This window comes from Hevea brasiliensis, chromosome 3 (genome assembly GCF_030052815.1).
Source record: "Hevea brasiliensis isolate MT/VB/25A 57/8 chromosome 3, ASM3005281v1, whole genome shotgun sequence".
NCBI lineage: Eukaryota > Viridiplantae > Streptophyta > Magnoliopsida > Malpighiales > Euphorbiaceae > Hevea > Hevea brasiliensis.
This window is the reverse complement of record NC_079495.1, coordinates 54,135,957-54,148,760: the sequence shown is the minus strand read 5'-3', so window position 1 is coordinate 54,148,760 and position 12,804 is coordinate 54,135,957.

Here is a 12,804-nt window from a genome sequence, read left to right as displayed (position 1 = left end):
AGTCAAATAGCCTGCATAAATTCAGGTACCAAAGCGCGAACTAAATGTGAGTTCAAATTGACCAAATTTTGCACTAAAGGTGCAATCTGTCCAGCTTTAGTAAATTGACCATATCTTGGTCTATACAACTCAGAATGACCTAAAATTTTGCCCAGAGTGCAATAAGACATAGAGCTACAATTCTTATGAAGACACCAAGCCAAAAAATGGAAAGAACCAAGTCAAATAGCTTGCACAATTTCGGGTACCAAAGCTGCCAGAACTAAATATGACCTAAAATTGACAAAATTTTGCACTAAAGGTGCAATCTGTCCAGCGTTTGTAAATTGACCATAACTTGGTCTATACAACTCAGAATGACCTGAAATTTTGCCCAGAGTGCAATATGACATAGAGCTACAATTCTTACGTAGGCACCAAAGCCCAAAAATGGCAAGAACCAAGTCAAATAGCTTGCACAAGTTTGGGTGCCAAAACTGCCAGAACTAAATGTGACCTAAAATTGTCCAAATTTTGCACTAAATGTGAAATCTGTCCAGCTTTAGTAAATTGACCATATCTTGGTCTATACAACGCAGAATGACCTGAAATTTTGCCCAGAGTGCAATAAGACATAGAGCTACAATTCTAATGAAGATACTAAAGCCCAAAAATGGCAAGAACCAAGTCAAATAGCTTGCACAATTTTCGGGCACCAAAACCGCGAGAACTAAAAGTGACATAAAATTGACCAAATTTTGCACCATATGTGGAATCTGTTCAACTTTAGTAAATTGGCCATATCTTGGTCCATTCAACTCAGAATGACCTGAAATTTTGCCCAGAGTACAATAAGACATAGAGCTACAATTCTTATGAAGACACCAAAGCCCAAAAAAAGGCAAGAACTAAGTCAAATAGCTTTTACAATTTCAGGTAACGAAACTGCAAGAACTAAATTTGACCTAAAATTGACCAAATTTTGCACTAAAGGTGCAATCTGTCCAGCTTTAGTAAATTGACCATATCTTGGTCTATACAACTCAGAATGACCTGAAATTTTTGCCACAGTGCAATAAGACATAGAGCTACAATTCTTATTAAGACACTAAAGCCCGAAAATGGAAAGAACAAAGTCAAATAGCTTGCACAAATTTGGGTACTGAAACTGCCAAAATTAAATGTGAGTTCAAATTGACCAAATTTTGCACTAAAGGTGCAATCTGTCCAGCTTTAGTAAATTGACCATATCTTGGTCTATACAACTCAGAATGACCTAAAATTTTGCCCATGGTGCAATAAGACATAGAGCTACAATTCTTATGAAGACACCAAGCCAAAAAATGGAAAGAACCAAGTCAAATAGCTTGCACAATTTCGGGTACCAAAGCTGCCAGAACTAAATATGACCTAAAATTGACAAAATTTTGCACTAAAGGTGCAATCTGTCCAGCTTTAGTAAATCCATATCATGGTCCTTAAAACTTAGAATGAGCTAAAATTTTGCCTGGAGTGCAATATGACATGGAGCTACAATTGTTATGCAGACACCAAAGCCCAAAAATGGCAAGAACCAAGTCAAATAGCTTGCACAAGTTCGGGTACCAAAACTGCCAGAACTAAATATGACCTAAAATTGACCAAATTTTGCACTAAAGGTGCAATCTGTCCAGCTTTAGTAAATTGACCATGTCTTGGTCTATACAACTCAGAGTGAACTGAAAATTTGCCCAGAGTGCAATAAGACATAGAGCTACTATTCTTATTAAGACACCAAAGCCCGAAAATGGAAAGAACCAAGTCAAATAGCTTGCACAAATTCGGGTACCAAAGCGCGAACTAAATGTGACATAAAATTGACCAAATTTTGCACTAAAGGTGCAATATGTCCAGCTTTAGTTAATTGACCATATCTTGGTCTATACAGCTCATAATGACCTAAAATTTTACCCGGAGTGCACTATGACATGGAGCTACAATTGTTATGCAGACACCAAAGCCCAAAAATGGCAAGAACCAAGTCAAATAGCTTGCACAAGTTTGGGTACCAAAACTGCCAGAACTAAATATGACCTGAAATTGACCAAATTTTGCACTAAAGGTGCAATCTGTCCAGCTTTAGTAAATTGACCATATCTTGGTCTATACAACTAAGAATAACCTGAAATTTTGCCTGGAGTGCAATAAGACATAGAGCTACAATTCTAATGAAGACACTAAAGCCCAAAAATGGCAAGAACCAAGTCAAATAGCTTGCACAATTTCGGGTACCAAAACTGCCAGAAGTATATATGACCTAAAATTATCCAAATTTTGCACTAAATGTGAAATCTGTCCAGCTTTAGTAAATTGACCATATCTTGGTCTACACAACTCAGAATGACCTGAAATTTTGCCCAGAGTACACTAAGACATACAGCTACAATTCTTATGAAGACACCAAAGCCCAAAAAAGGCAAGAATTAAGTCAAATAGCTTTTACAATTTCGGGTAGCGAAACTGCAAGAACTAATTGTGAGCTAAAATTGACCAAATTTCGCCCTAAAGGTGCAATCTGTCAGCTTTAGTAAATTGACCATATCTTGGTCTATACAACTCAGAATGACATGAAATTTTGCCTAGCGTGCAATATGACATAGAGCTACAATTCTTATTAAGACACCAAAGCCCAAAAATGGAAAGAACTAAGTCAAATAGCTTGCACAAATTCGGGTACCAAAACTACCAGAACTAAATAAGACCTAAAATTGACCAAATTTTGCACTAAAGGACCAATCTGTCCAGCTTTAGTAAATTGTCCATATCTTGGTCTATACAACTCAGAATGACCTGAAATTTTGCCCAGACTGCAATAAGACATAGAGCTACAATTCTTTTGAAGACTCCAAGCCAAAAAATGGAAAGAACCAAGTCAAATAGCTAGTACAAGTTCGGGTAGCAAAACTGCCAGAACTAAATATGACCTAAAATTGACCAAATTTTGCACTAAAGGACCAATCTGTCCAGCTTTAGTAAATTGACAATAACTTGGTCTATACAAATCAGAATGACTTGAAATTTTACCCAGAGTGCAATATGACATAGAACTACAATTCTTTTGTAGACACCAAGGCACAAAAATGGCAAGAACTAAGTTAAATAGCTTGCACAAGTTCGGGTACCAAAACTGCCAGAACTAAAAGTGACCTAAAATTGACCAAATTTTGCACTAAAGGTGCAATCTGTTCAACTTTAGTAAATTGACCATATCATGCTCCATGCAACTCAGAATGACTTGAAATTTTACCCAGAGTGCAATATGACATAGAACTACAATTCTTTTGTAGACACCAAGGCACAAAAATGGCAAGAACTAAGTCAAATAGCTTGCACAAGTTCGGGTACCAAAACTGCCAGAACTAAAAGTGACCTAAAATTGACCAAATTTTGCACTATATGTGGAATCTGTTCAGCTTTAGCAAATTGACCATATCTTGGTCTATACAACTCAGAATGACCCAAAATTTTGTCCAGAGTACAATAAGACATAGAGCTACAATTCTTATGAAGACACCAAATCCCAAAAAAGGCAAGAACTAAGTCAAATAGCTTGTACAATTTCGGGTGGCAAAATTGCAAGAACTAAATGTGACCTAAAATTGACCAAATTTTGCACTAATGGTGTAATCTGTCCAACTTTAGTAAATTGACCATGTCTTGGTCTATACAACTGAGAATGACCAGAAATTTTGCCCAGACTGCAAAAAGACATAGAGCTACAATTCTTATTAAGACACCAAAGCCCAAAAATGGAAAGAACCAAGTCAAATAGCTTGCCCAAGTTAGGGTGCCAAAGCGCGAACTAAATATGACCTGAAATTGACCAAATTTTGCACTAAAGGTGTAATCTGTCCAGCTTTAGTTAATTGACCATATCTTGGTCTATACAACTCAGAATGACCTGAAATTTTGCCCAGAGTGCAATAAGACATAGAGCTACAATTCTTATGAAGACACCAAGCCAAAAAATGGAAAGAACCAAGTCAAATAGCTTGCACAAGTTCGGGTACCAAAGCTGCCAGAACTAAATATGACCTAAAATTGACCAAATTTTGCACTAAAGGTGCAATCTGTCCAGCTTTAGTAAATTGACCATTTCTTAGTGTATACAACTCAGAATGACTTGAAATTTTGCCCAGAGTGCAATATGACATAGAGCTACAATTCTTATGTAGACACCAAAGCCCTAAAATGGCAAGAACCAAGTCAAATAGCTTGCACAAGTTTGGGTGCCAAAACTGCCAGAACTAAATGTGACCTAAAATTGACCAAATTTTGCACTAAAGGTGCAATCTGTCCAGCTTTAGTAAATTGACCATATCTTGGTCTATACAACTCAGAATGACCTGAAATTTTGCCCAGAGTGCAATAAGACATAGAGCTACAATTCTTATGAAGACACCAAGCCAAAAAATGGAAAGAACCAAGTCAAATAGCTTGCACAATTTCGGGTACCAAAGCTGCCAAAACTAAATGTGACCTAAAATTGTTCAAATTTTGCACTAAATGTGAAATCTGTCCAGCTTTAGTAAATTGACCATATCTTGGTCTATACAACTCAGAATGACTTGAAATTTTGCCCAGAGTACAATAAGACATAGAGCTACAATTCTTATGAAGACACCAAAGCCCAAAAAAGGCAAGAACTAAGTCAAATAGCTTGTACAATTTCGGGTAGCAAAATTGCAAGAACTAAATGTGACCTAAAATTGACCAAATTTTGCACTAAAGGTGCAATCTGTCCAGCTTTAGTAAATTGACCATATCTTGGTCTATACAACTCAGAATGACCTGAAATTTTGCCCACAGTGCAATAAGACATAGAGCTACAATTCTTATTAAGACACCAAAGCCCAAAAATGGAAAGAACCAAGTCAAATAGCTTGCACAAATTCGGGTACCGAAACTGCCAGAACTAAATGTGACTTAAAATTGACCAAATTTTGCACTAAAGGTGCAATCTGTCCAGCTTTAGTAAATTGACCATATCTTGGTCTATACAACTCAGAATGACCTGAAATTTTGCCCAGAGTGCAATAAGACATAGAGCTACAATTCTTATGAAGACACCAAGCCAAAAAATGGAAAGAACCAAGTCAAATAGCTTGCACAATTTCGGGTACCAAAGCTGCCAGAACTAAATATGACCTAAAATTGACAAAATTTTGCACTAAAGGTGCAATCTGTCCAGCTTTTGTGAATTGACCATAACTTGGTCTATACAACTCAGAATGACCTGAAATTTTACCCAGAGTGCAATATGACATAGAGCTACAATTCTTATGTGGACACCAAAGCCCAAAAATGGCAAGAACCAAGTCAAATAGCTTGCACAAGTTTGGGTGCCAAAACTGCCAGAACTAAATGTGACCTAAAATTGACCAAATTTTGCACTAAAGGTGCAATCTGTCCAGCTTTAGTAAATTGACAATAACTTGGTCTATACAAATCAGAATGACATGAAATTTTCCCCAGAGTGCAATAAGACATAGAGCTACAATTCTAATGAAGACACCATAGCCTAAAAATGGAAAGAACCAAATCAAATAGCCTACACAAGTTCGGGTAGCGAAACTACCAGAACTAAATGTGACCTAAAATTGATCAAATTTTCACTAATGGTGGAATCTGTCCAGTTTTAGTAAATTGACTATATCTTGGTCTATACAACTCAAAATGACCTAAAATTTTGCCCAGAGTGTAATAAGATATAGAGCTACAATTCTTATGAAGACACCAAAGCCGAAAAAGGCAAGAACTAAGTCAAATAGCTTTTACAATTTCGGGTAGCAAAATTGAAAGAACTAAATGTGACCTAAAATTGACCAAATTTTGCACTAAAGGTGCAATCTGTCCAGCTTTTGTAAATTGACCATAACATGGTCTATACAACTCAGAATGACCTGAAATTTTGCCCAGAGTGCAATAAGATATAAAGCTACAATTCTTATTAAGACACAAAGCCCAAAAATGGAAAGAACCAAGTCAAATAGCTTGCACAAATTCGGGTACCAAAACTGCCATAACTAAATGTGACTTAAAAGTGACTAAATTTTGCAGTAAAGGTGCAATCTATCCAGCTTTAGTAAATTGGCCATATCTTGGTCTATACAACTCAGAATGACCTAAAATTTTGCCCACAGTGCAATAAGGCATAGAGCTACAATTCTTATGAAGACACCAAGCCAAAAAATGGAAAGAACCAAGTCAAATAGCTTGCACAAGTTCGGGTACCAAAACTGCCAGAACTAAATATGACCTAAAATTGACCAAATTTTGCACTAAAGGTGCAATCTGTCCAGCTTTAGTAAATTGACCATAACTTGGTCTATACAACTCAGAATGACCTGAAATTTTACCTAGAGTGCAATATGACATAGAGCTACAATTCTTATGTAGACACCAAAGCCCAAAAATGGCAAGAACCAAGTCAAATAGCTTGCACAAGTTTGGGTGCCAAAACTGCCAGAACTAAATGTGACCTAAAATTGACCAAATTTTGCACTAAAGGTGCAATCTGTCCAGCTTTAGTAAATTGACCATGTCTTGGTCTATACAACTGAGAATGACCAGAAATTTTGCCCAGACTGCAATAAGACATAGAGTTACAATTCTAATGAAGACACCAAAGCCCAAAAATGGAAAGAACCAAGTCAAATAGCTTGCACAAGTTTGGGTGCCAAAACTGCCAGAACTAAATGTGACCTAAAATTGACCAAATTTTGCATTATATGTGGAATCTGTCCAGCTTTAGTAAATTGACCATATCTTGGTCTATACAACTCAGAATGACTTAAAATTTTGCCCAGAGTTCAATAAGACATAGAGCTACAATTCTTATGAAGACACTAAAGCCCAAAAAAGGCAAGAACTAAGACAAATAGCTTGTACAATTTCAGGTAGCAAAATTGCAAGAACTAAATGTGACCTAAAATTGACTAAATTTTGCACTAACGGTGTAATCTGTCCAGCCTTAGTAAACTGACCATATCTTGGTCTATGCAATTCAGAATGACCTGAAATTTTGCCCAGAGTGCAATAAGACATAGAGCTACAATTCTTATTAAGACACCAAAGCCCAAAAATGGAAAGAACCAAGTCAAATAGCTTGCACAAATTTGGGTACCGAAACTGCCAGAACTAAATGTGACTTAAAATTGACCAAATTTTGCACTAAAGGTGCAATCTGTCCAGCATTAGTAAATTGACCATATCTTGGTCTATACAACTCAGAATGACCTGAAATTTTGCCCAGAGTGCAATAAGACATAGACCTACAATTCTTATGAAGACACCAAGTAAAAAAATGGAAAGAACCAAGTCAAATAGCTTGCACAAGTTTGGGTACCAAAACTGCCAGAACTAAATATGACCTAAAATTGACCAAATTTTGCACTAAAGGTGCAAGCTGTCCAGCTTTAGTAAATTGACCATAACTTGGTCTATACAACTCAGAATGACCTGAAATTTTACCTAGAGTGCAATATGACATAGAGCTACAATTCTTATGGAGACACCAAAGCCCAAAAATGGCAAGAACCAAGTCAAATAGCTTGCACAAGTTTGGGTGCCAAAACTGCCAGAACTAAATGTGACCTAAAATTGACCAAATTTTGCACTAAAGGTGCAATCTGTCCAGCTTTAGTAAATTGACCATGTCTTGGTCTATACAACTCAGAATGACCTGAAATTTTGCCCAGAGTGCAATAAGACATAGAGCTACAATTCTTATTAAGAAACCAAAGCCCAAAAATGGTAAGAACCAAGTCAAATAGCTTGCACAATTTCGGGCACCGAAACTGCCAAAACTAAAAGTGACCTAAAATTGACCAAATTTTGCACTATATGTGGAATCTGTTCAGCTTTAGTAAATTGACCATATCTTGGTCTATTCAACTCAGAATGACTTGAAATTTTGCCCAGAGTACAATAAGACATAGAGCTACAATTCTTATGAAGACACCAAATCCCAAAAAAGGCAAGAACTAAGTCAAATAGCTTGTACAATTTCGGGTGGCAAAATTGCAAGAACTAAATGTGACCTAAAATTGACCAAATTTTGCACTAAAGGTGCAATCTGTCCAGTTTTAGTAAATTGACAATAACGTGGTCTATACAACTCAGAATGACCTGAAATTTTGCCCAGAGTGCAACAGGACATAGAGCTACAACTCTTATTAAGACACCAAAGCCCAAAAATGGAAAGAACCAAGTCAAATAGCTTGCACAAATTCGGGTACCGAAACTACCAGAAGTAAATGTGACTTAAAATTGACCAAATTTTGCACTAAAGGTGCAATCTGTCCAGCTTTAGTAAATTGACCATATCTTGGTCTATACAACTCAGAATGACTTGAAATTTTCACCAGACTGCAACAAGACATATAGCTACAATTCTTATAAAGACACCAAGCCAAAAAATGGAAAGAACCAAGTCAAATAGCTTGTACAAGTTCGGGTAGCAAAACCGCCAGAACTAAATATGACCTAAAATTGACCAAATTTTGCACTAAAGGACCAATCTGTCTAGCCTTAGTAAATTGACAATAACTTGGTCTATACAACTCAGAATGACCGAAAATTTTACCCAGAGTGCAATATGACATAGAGCTACAACTCTTTTGTAGCCACCAAAGCCCAAAAATGGAAAGAACCAAGTCAAATTGCTTGCACAAGTTCGGGTACCAAAACTGCCAGAACTAAATATGACCTAATATTGACCAAATTTTGCACTAAAGGTGCAATCTGTCCAGCTTTAGTAAATTGACAGTAACTTGGTCTATACAACTCAGAATGACCTGAAATTTTGCCCAGAGTGCAATACGACATGGAGCTACAATTCTAATGAAGACACCAAAGCCCAAAAATGGCAAGAACCAAGTCAAATAGCTTGCACAAATTTGGGTACCAAAGCTGCCAGAACAAATTGTGACCTAAAATGGACCAAGTTTTGCGCTATATGTGGAATCTGTTCAGCTTTAGTAAATTGACCATATCTTGGTCTATTCAACTCAGAATGACCTGAAATTTTGCCCAGAGTACAATAAGACATAGAGCTACAATTCTTATGAAGACACTAAAGCCCAAAAATGGCAAGAACTAAGTGAAATAGCTTGTACAATTTCAGGTAGCAAAATTGAAAGAACTAAATGTGACCTAAAATTGATCTAATTTTGCACTAAAGGTGCAATCTGTCCAGCTTTAGTAAATTGACCATATCTTGGTCTATACAACTAAGAATAACCTGAAATTTTTCCCACAGTGCAATAAGACATAAAGCTACAATTCTTATTAAGACACCAAAGCCAAAAAATGGAAAGAACCAAGTCAAATAGCTTGCACAAATTTGGGTACGCAAACTGCCAGAACTAAATGTGAGTTAAAATTGACCAAAATTTGCCCTAAAGGTGCAATCTGCCCAGCTTTAGTAAATTGACCATATCTTGGTCTATACAACTCAGAATGACCTAAAATTTTGCCCAGAGTGCAATAAGACATAGAGCTACAATTCTTATGAAGACACCAAGCCAAAAAAAGGAAAGAACCAAGTCAAATAGCTTGCACAAGTTCGGGTACCAAAGTTGCCATAACTTAATATGACCTAAAATTGACCAAATTTTGCACTAAAGGTGCAATCTATCCAGCTTTAGTAAATTGACCATAACTTGGTCTATACAACTCAGAATGACCTGAAAATTTACCAAGAGTGCAATATGACATAGAGCTACAATTCTTATATGGACACCAAAGCCCAAAAATGGCAAGAACCAAGTCAAATTGCTTGCACAAGTTTTGGTGCCAAAACTGGCAGAGCTAAATGTGACCTCAAATTAACCAAGTTTTGCACTAAAGGTGCAATCTGTCCAGCTTTAGTAAATTGACCATATCATGGTCTATACAACTCAGAATGACCTGAAATTTTGCCCAGAGTGCAATAAGACATAGAGCTACAATTCTATTGAAGACACCAAAGCCCAAAAATGGCAAGAACCACGTCAAATAGCTTGCACAGTTTCGGGCACCAAAATTGCCAGAACTAAAAGTGACCTAAAATTGACCAAATTTTGCACTATATGTGGAATCTGTTCAGCTTTAGTAAATTGACCATATCGTGGTCTACACAACTCAGAATGACCTAAATTTTGCCCAGAGTACAATAAGACATAGAGCTACATTTCTTATGAAGACACCAAATCCCAAAAAAGGAAAGAACTAAGTCAAATAGCTTGTACAATTTTCGGGTAGCAAAATTGCAAGAACTAAATATGACCTAAAATTGACCAAATTTTGCACTAAAGGTGCAATCTGTCCACCTTTAGTTAATTGACCATATCTTGGTCCATACAACTCAGAATGACCTGAAATTTTGCCCAGAGTGCAATAAGACATAGAGCTACAATTCTTATTAAGACACCAAAGCCCAAAAATGGAAAGAACCAAGTCAAATAGCTTGCACAATTTCAGGTACCGAAACTGCCAGAACTAAATGTGACATAAAATTGAGCAAATTTTGCACTAAAGGTGCAATCTGTCCAACTTTAGTAAATTGACTATATCGTGGTCTATACAGCTCTGAATGACCTGAAATTTTGCCCAGTGTGCAATAAGACATAGAGTTACAATTCTTATGAAGACACCAAGCCAAAAAATGGAAAGAACCTAGTCAAATAGCTTGCACAAGTTCGGGTACCTAAACTGCCAGAACTAAATATGACCTAATATTGACCAAATTTTGCACTAAAGGTGCAATCTGTCCAGCTTTAGTAAATTGACAGTAACTTGGTCTACACAACTCAGAGTGACCTGATATTTTGCCCAGAGTGCAATATGACAGAGCTACAATTATTACGTAGACACCAAAGTGTAAAAATTGCAAGAACCAAGTCAAATAGCTTGCAAAAGTTTGCGTGCCAAAACTGCCAGAACTAAATGTGACCTAAAATTGACCAAATCTTACACTAAAGCTGCAATCTGTCCAGCTTTAGTAAATTGACCATTTCTTAGTCTATACAACTCAAAATGACTTGAAATTTTGCCCAGAGTGCATTAAGACATAGAGCTACAATTCTTATGAAGACACCAAGCCAAAAAATGGAAAGAACCAAGTCAAATAGCTTGCACAAGTTCGGGTACCAAAACTGCCAGAAGTATATATGACCTAAAATTGACCAAATTTTGCACTATATGTGGAATCTGTTCAGCTTTAGTAAATTGACCATATCTTGGTCTATTCAACTCAGAATGACTTGAAATTTTGCCCAGAGTACAATAAGACATAGAGCTACAATTCTTATGAAGTCACCAAAGCCGAAAAAAGGCAAGAACTAAGTCAAATAGCTTTTACAATTTCGGGTAGCAAAATTGCAAGAACTAAATGTGACCTAAAACTGACCAAATTTTGCACTAAAGGTGCAATCTGTCCAGCTTTAGTAAATTGACCATATCTTGGTCTATACAACTCAGAATGACCTGAAATTTTGCCCACAGTGCAATAAGACATAGAGCTACAATTCTTATTAAGACACCAAAGCTCAAAAATGGAAAAAAACAAGTCAAATAACTTGCAGAAATTCGGGTACTGAAACTGCCAGAACTAAATGTGAGTTAAAATTGACCAAATTTTGCACTAAAGGTGAAATCTGTCTAGCTTTAGTAAATTGACCATATCTTGGTCTGTACAACTTAGAATGACCTAAAATTTTGCCCAGAGTGCAATAAGACATAGAGCTACAATTCTTATGAAGACACCAAGCCAAAAAATGGAAAGAACCAAGTCAAATAGCTTGCACAAGTTTGGGTACCAAAGCTGCCAGAACTAAATATGACCTAAAATTGACAAAATTTTGCACTAAAGGTGCAATCTGTCTAGCTTTTGTAAATTGACCATAACTTGGTCTATACAATTCAGAATGACCTGAAATTTTGCCCAGAGTACAACAAGACATAGAGCTACAATTCTTATGAAGACACCAAAACCCAAAAAAGGCAAGAACAAAGTCACAAAGCTTGGACAAGTTTGGGTGCCAAAACTGCCAGAACTAAATGTGACCAAAAATTGACCAAATTTTGCACTAAAGGTGCAATCTGTCGACTTTAGTAAATTGACCATGTCTTGGTCTATACAACTCAGAATGACCAGAAATTTTGCCTAGACTGCAATAAGACATAGAGTTACAATTCTAATGAAGACACCAAAGCCCAAAAATGGAAAGAACCAAGTCAAATAGCTTGCACAATTTCTGGTACCAAAACTGCCAGAACTAAAGGTGACCTAAAATTGACGAAATTTTGCATTATATGTGGAATCTGTCCAGCTTTAGTAAATTGACCATATCTTGGTCTATACAACTCAGAATGACTTAAAATTTTGCCCAGAGTTCAATAAGACATAGAGCTACAATTCTTATGAAGACACTAAAGCCCAAAAAAGGCAAGAACTAAGACAAATAGCTTGTACAATTTCAGGTAGCAAAATTGCAAGAACTAAATGTGACTTAAAATTGACCAAATTTTGCACTAAAGGTGCAATCTGTCCAGCATTAGTAAATTGACCATATCTTGGTCTATACAACTCAGAATGACCTGAAATTTTGCCCAGAGTGCAATAAGACATAGAGCTACAATTCTTATTAAGACACCAAAGCCCAAAAATGGAAAGAACCAAGTCAAATAGCTTGCACAAATTTGGGTACCGAAACTGCCAGAACTAAATGTGACTTAAAATTGACCAAATTTTGCACTAAAGGTGCAATCTGTCCAGCATTAGTAAATTGACCATATCTTGGT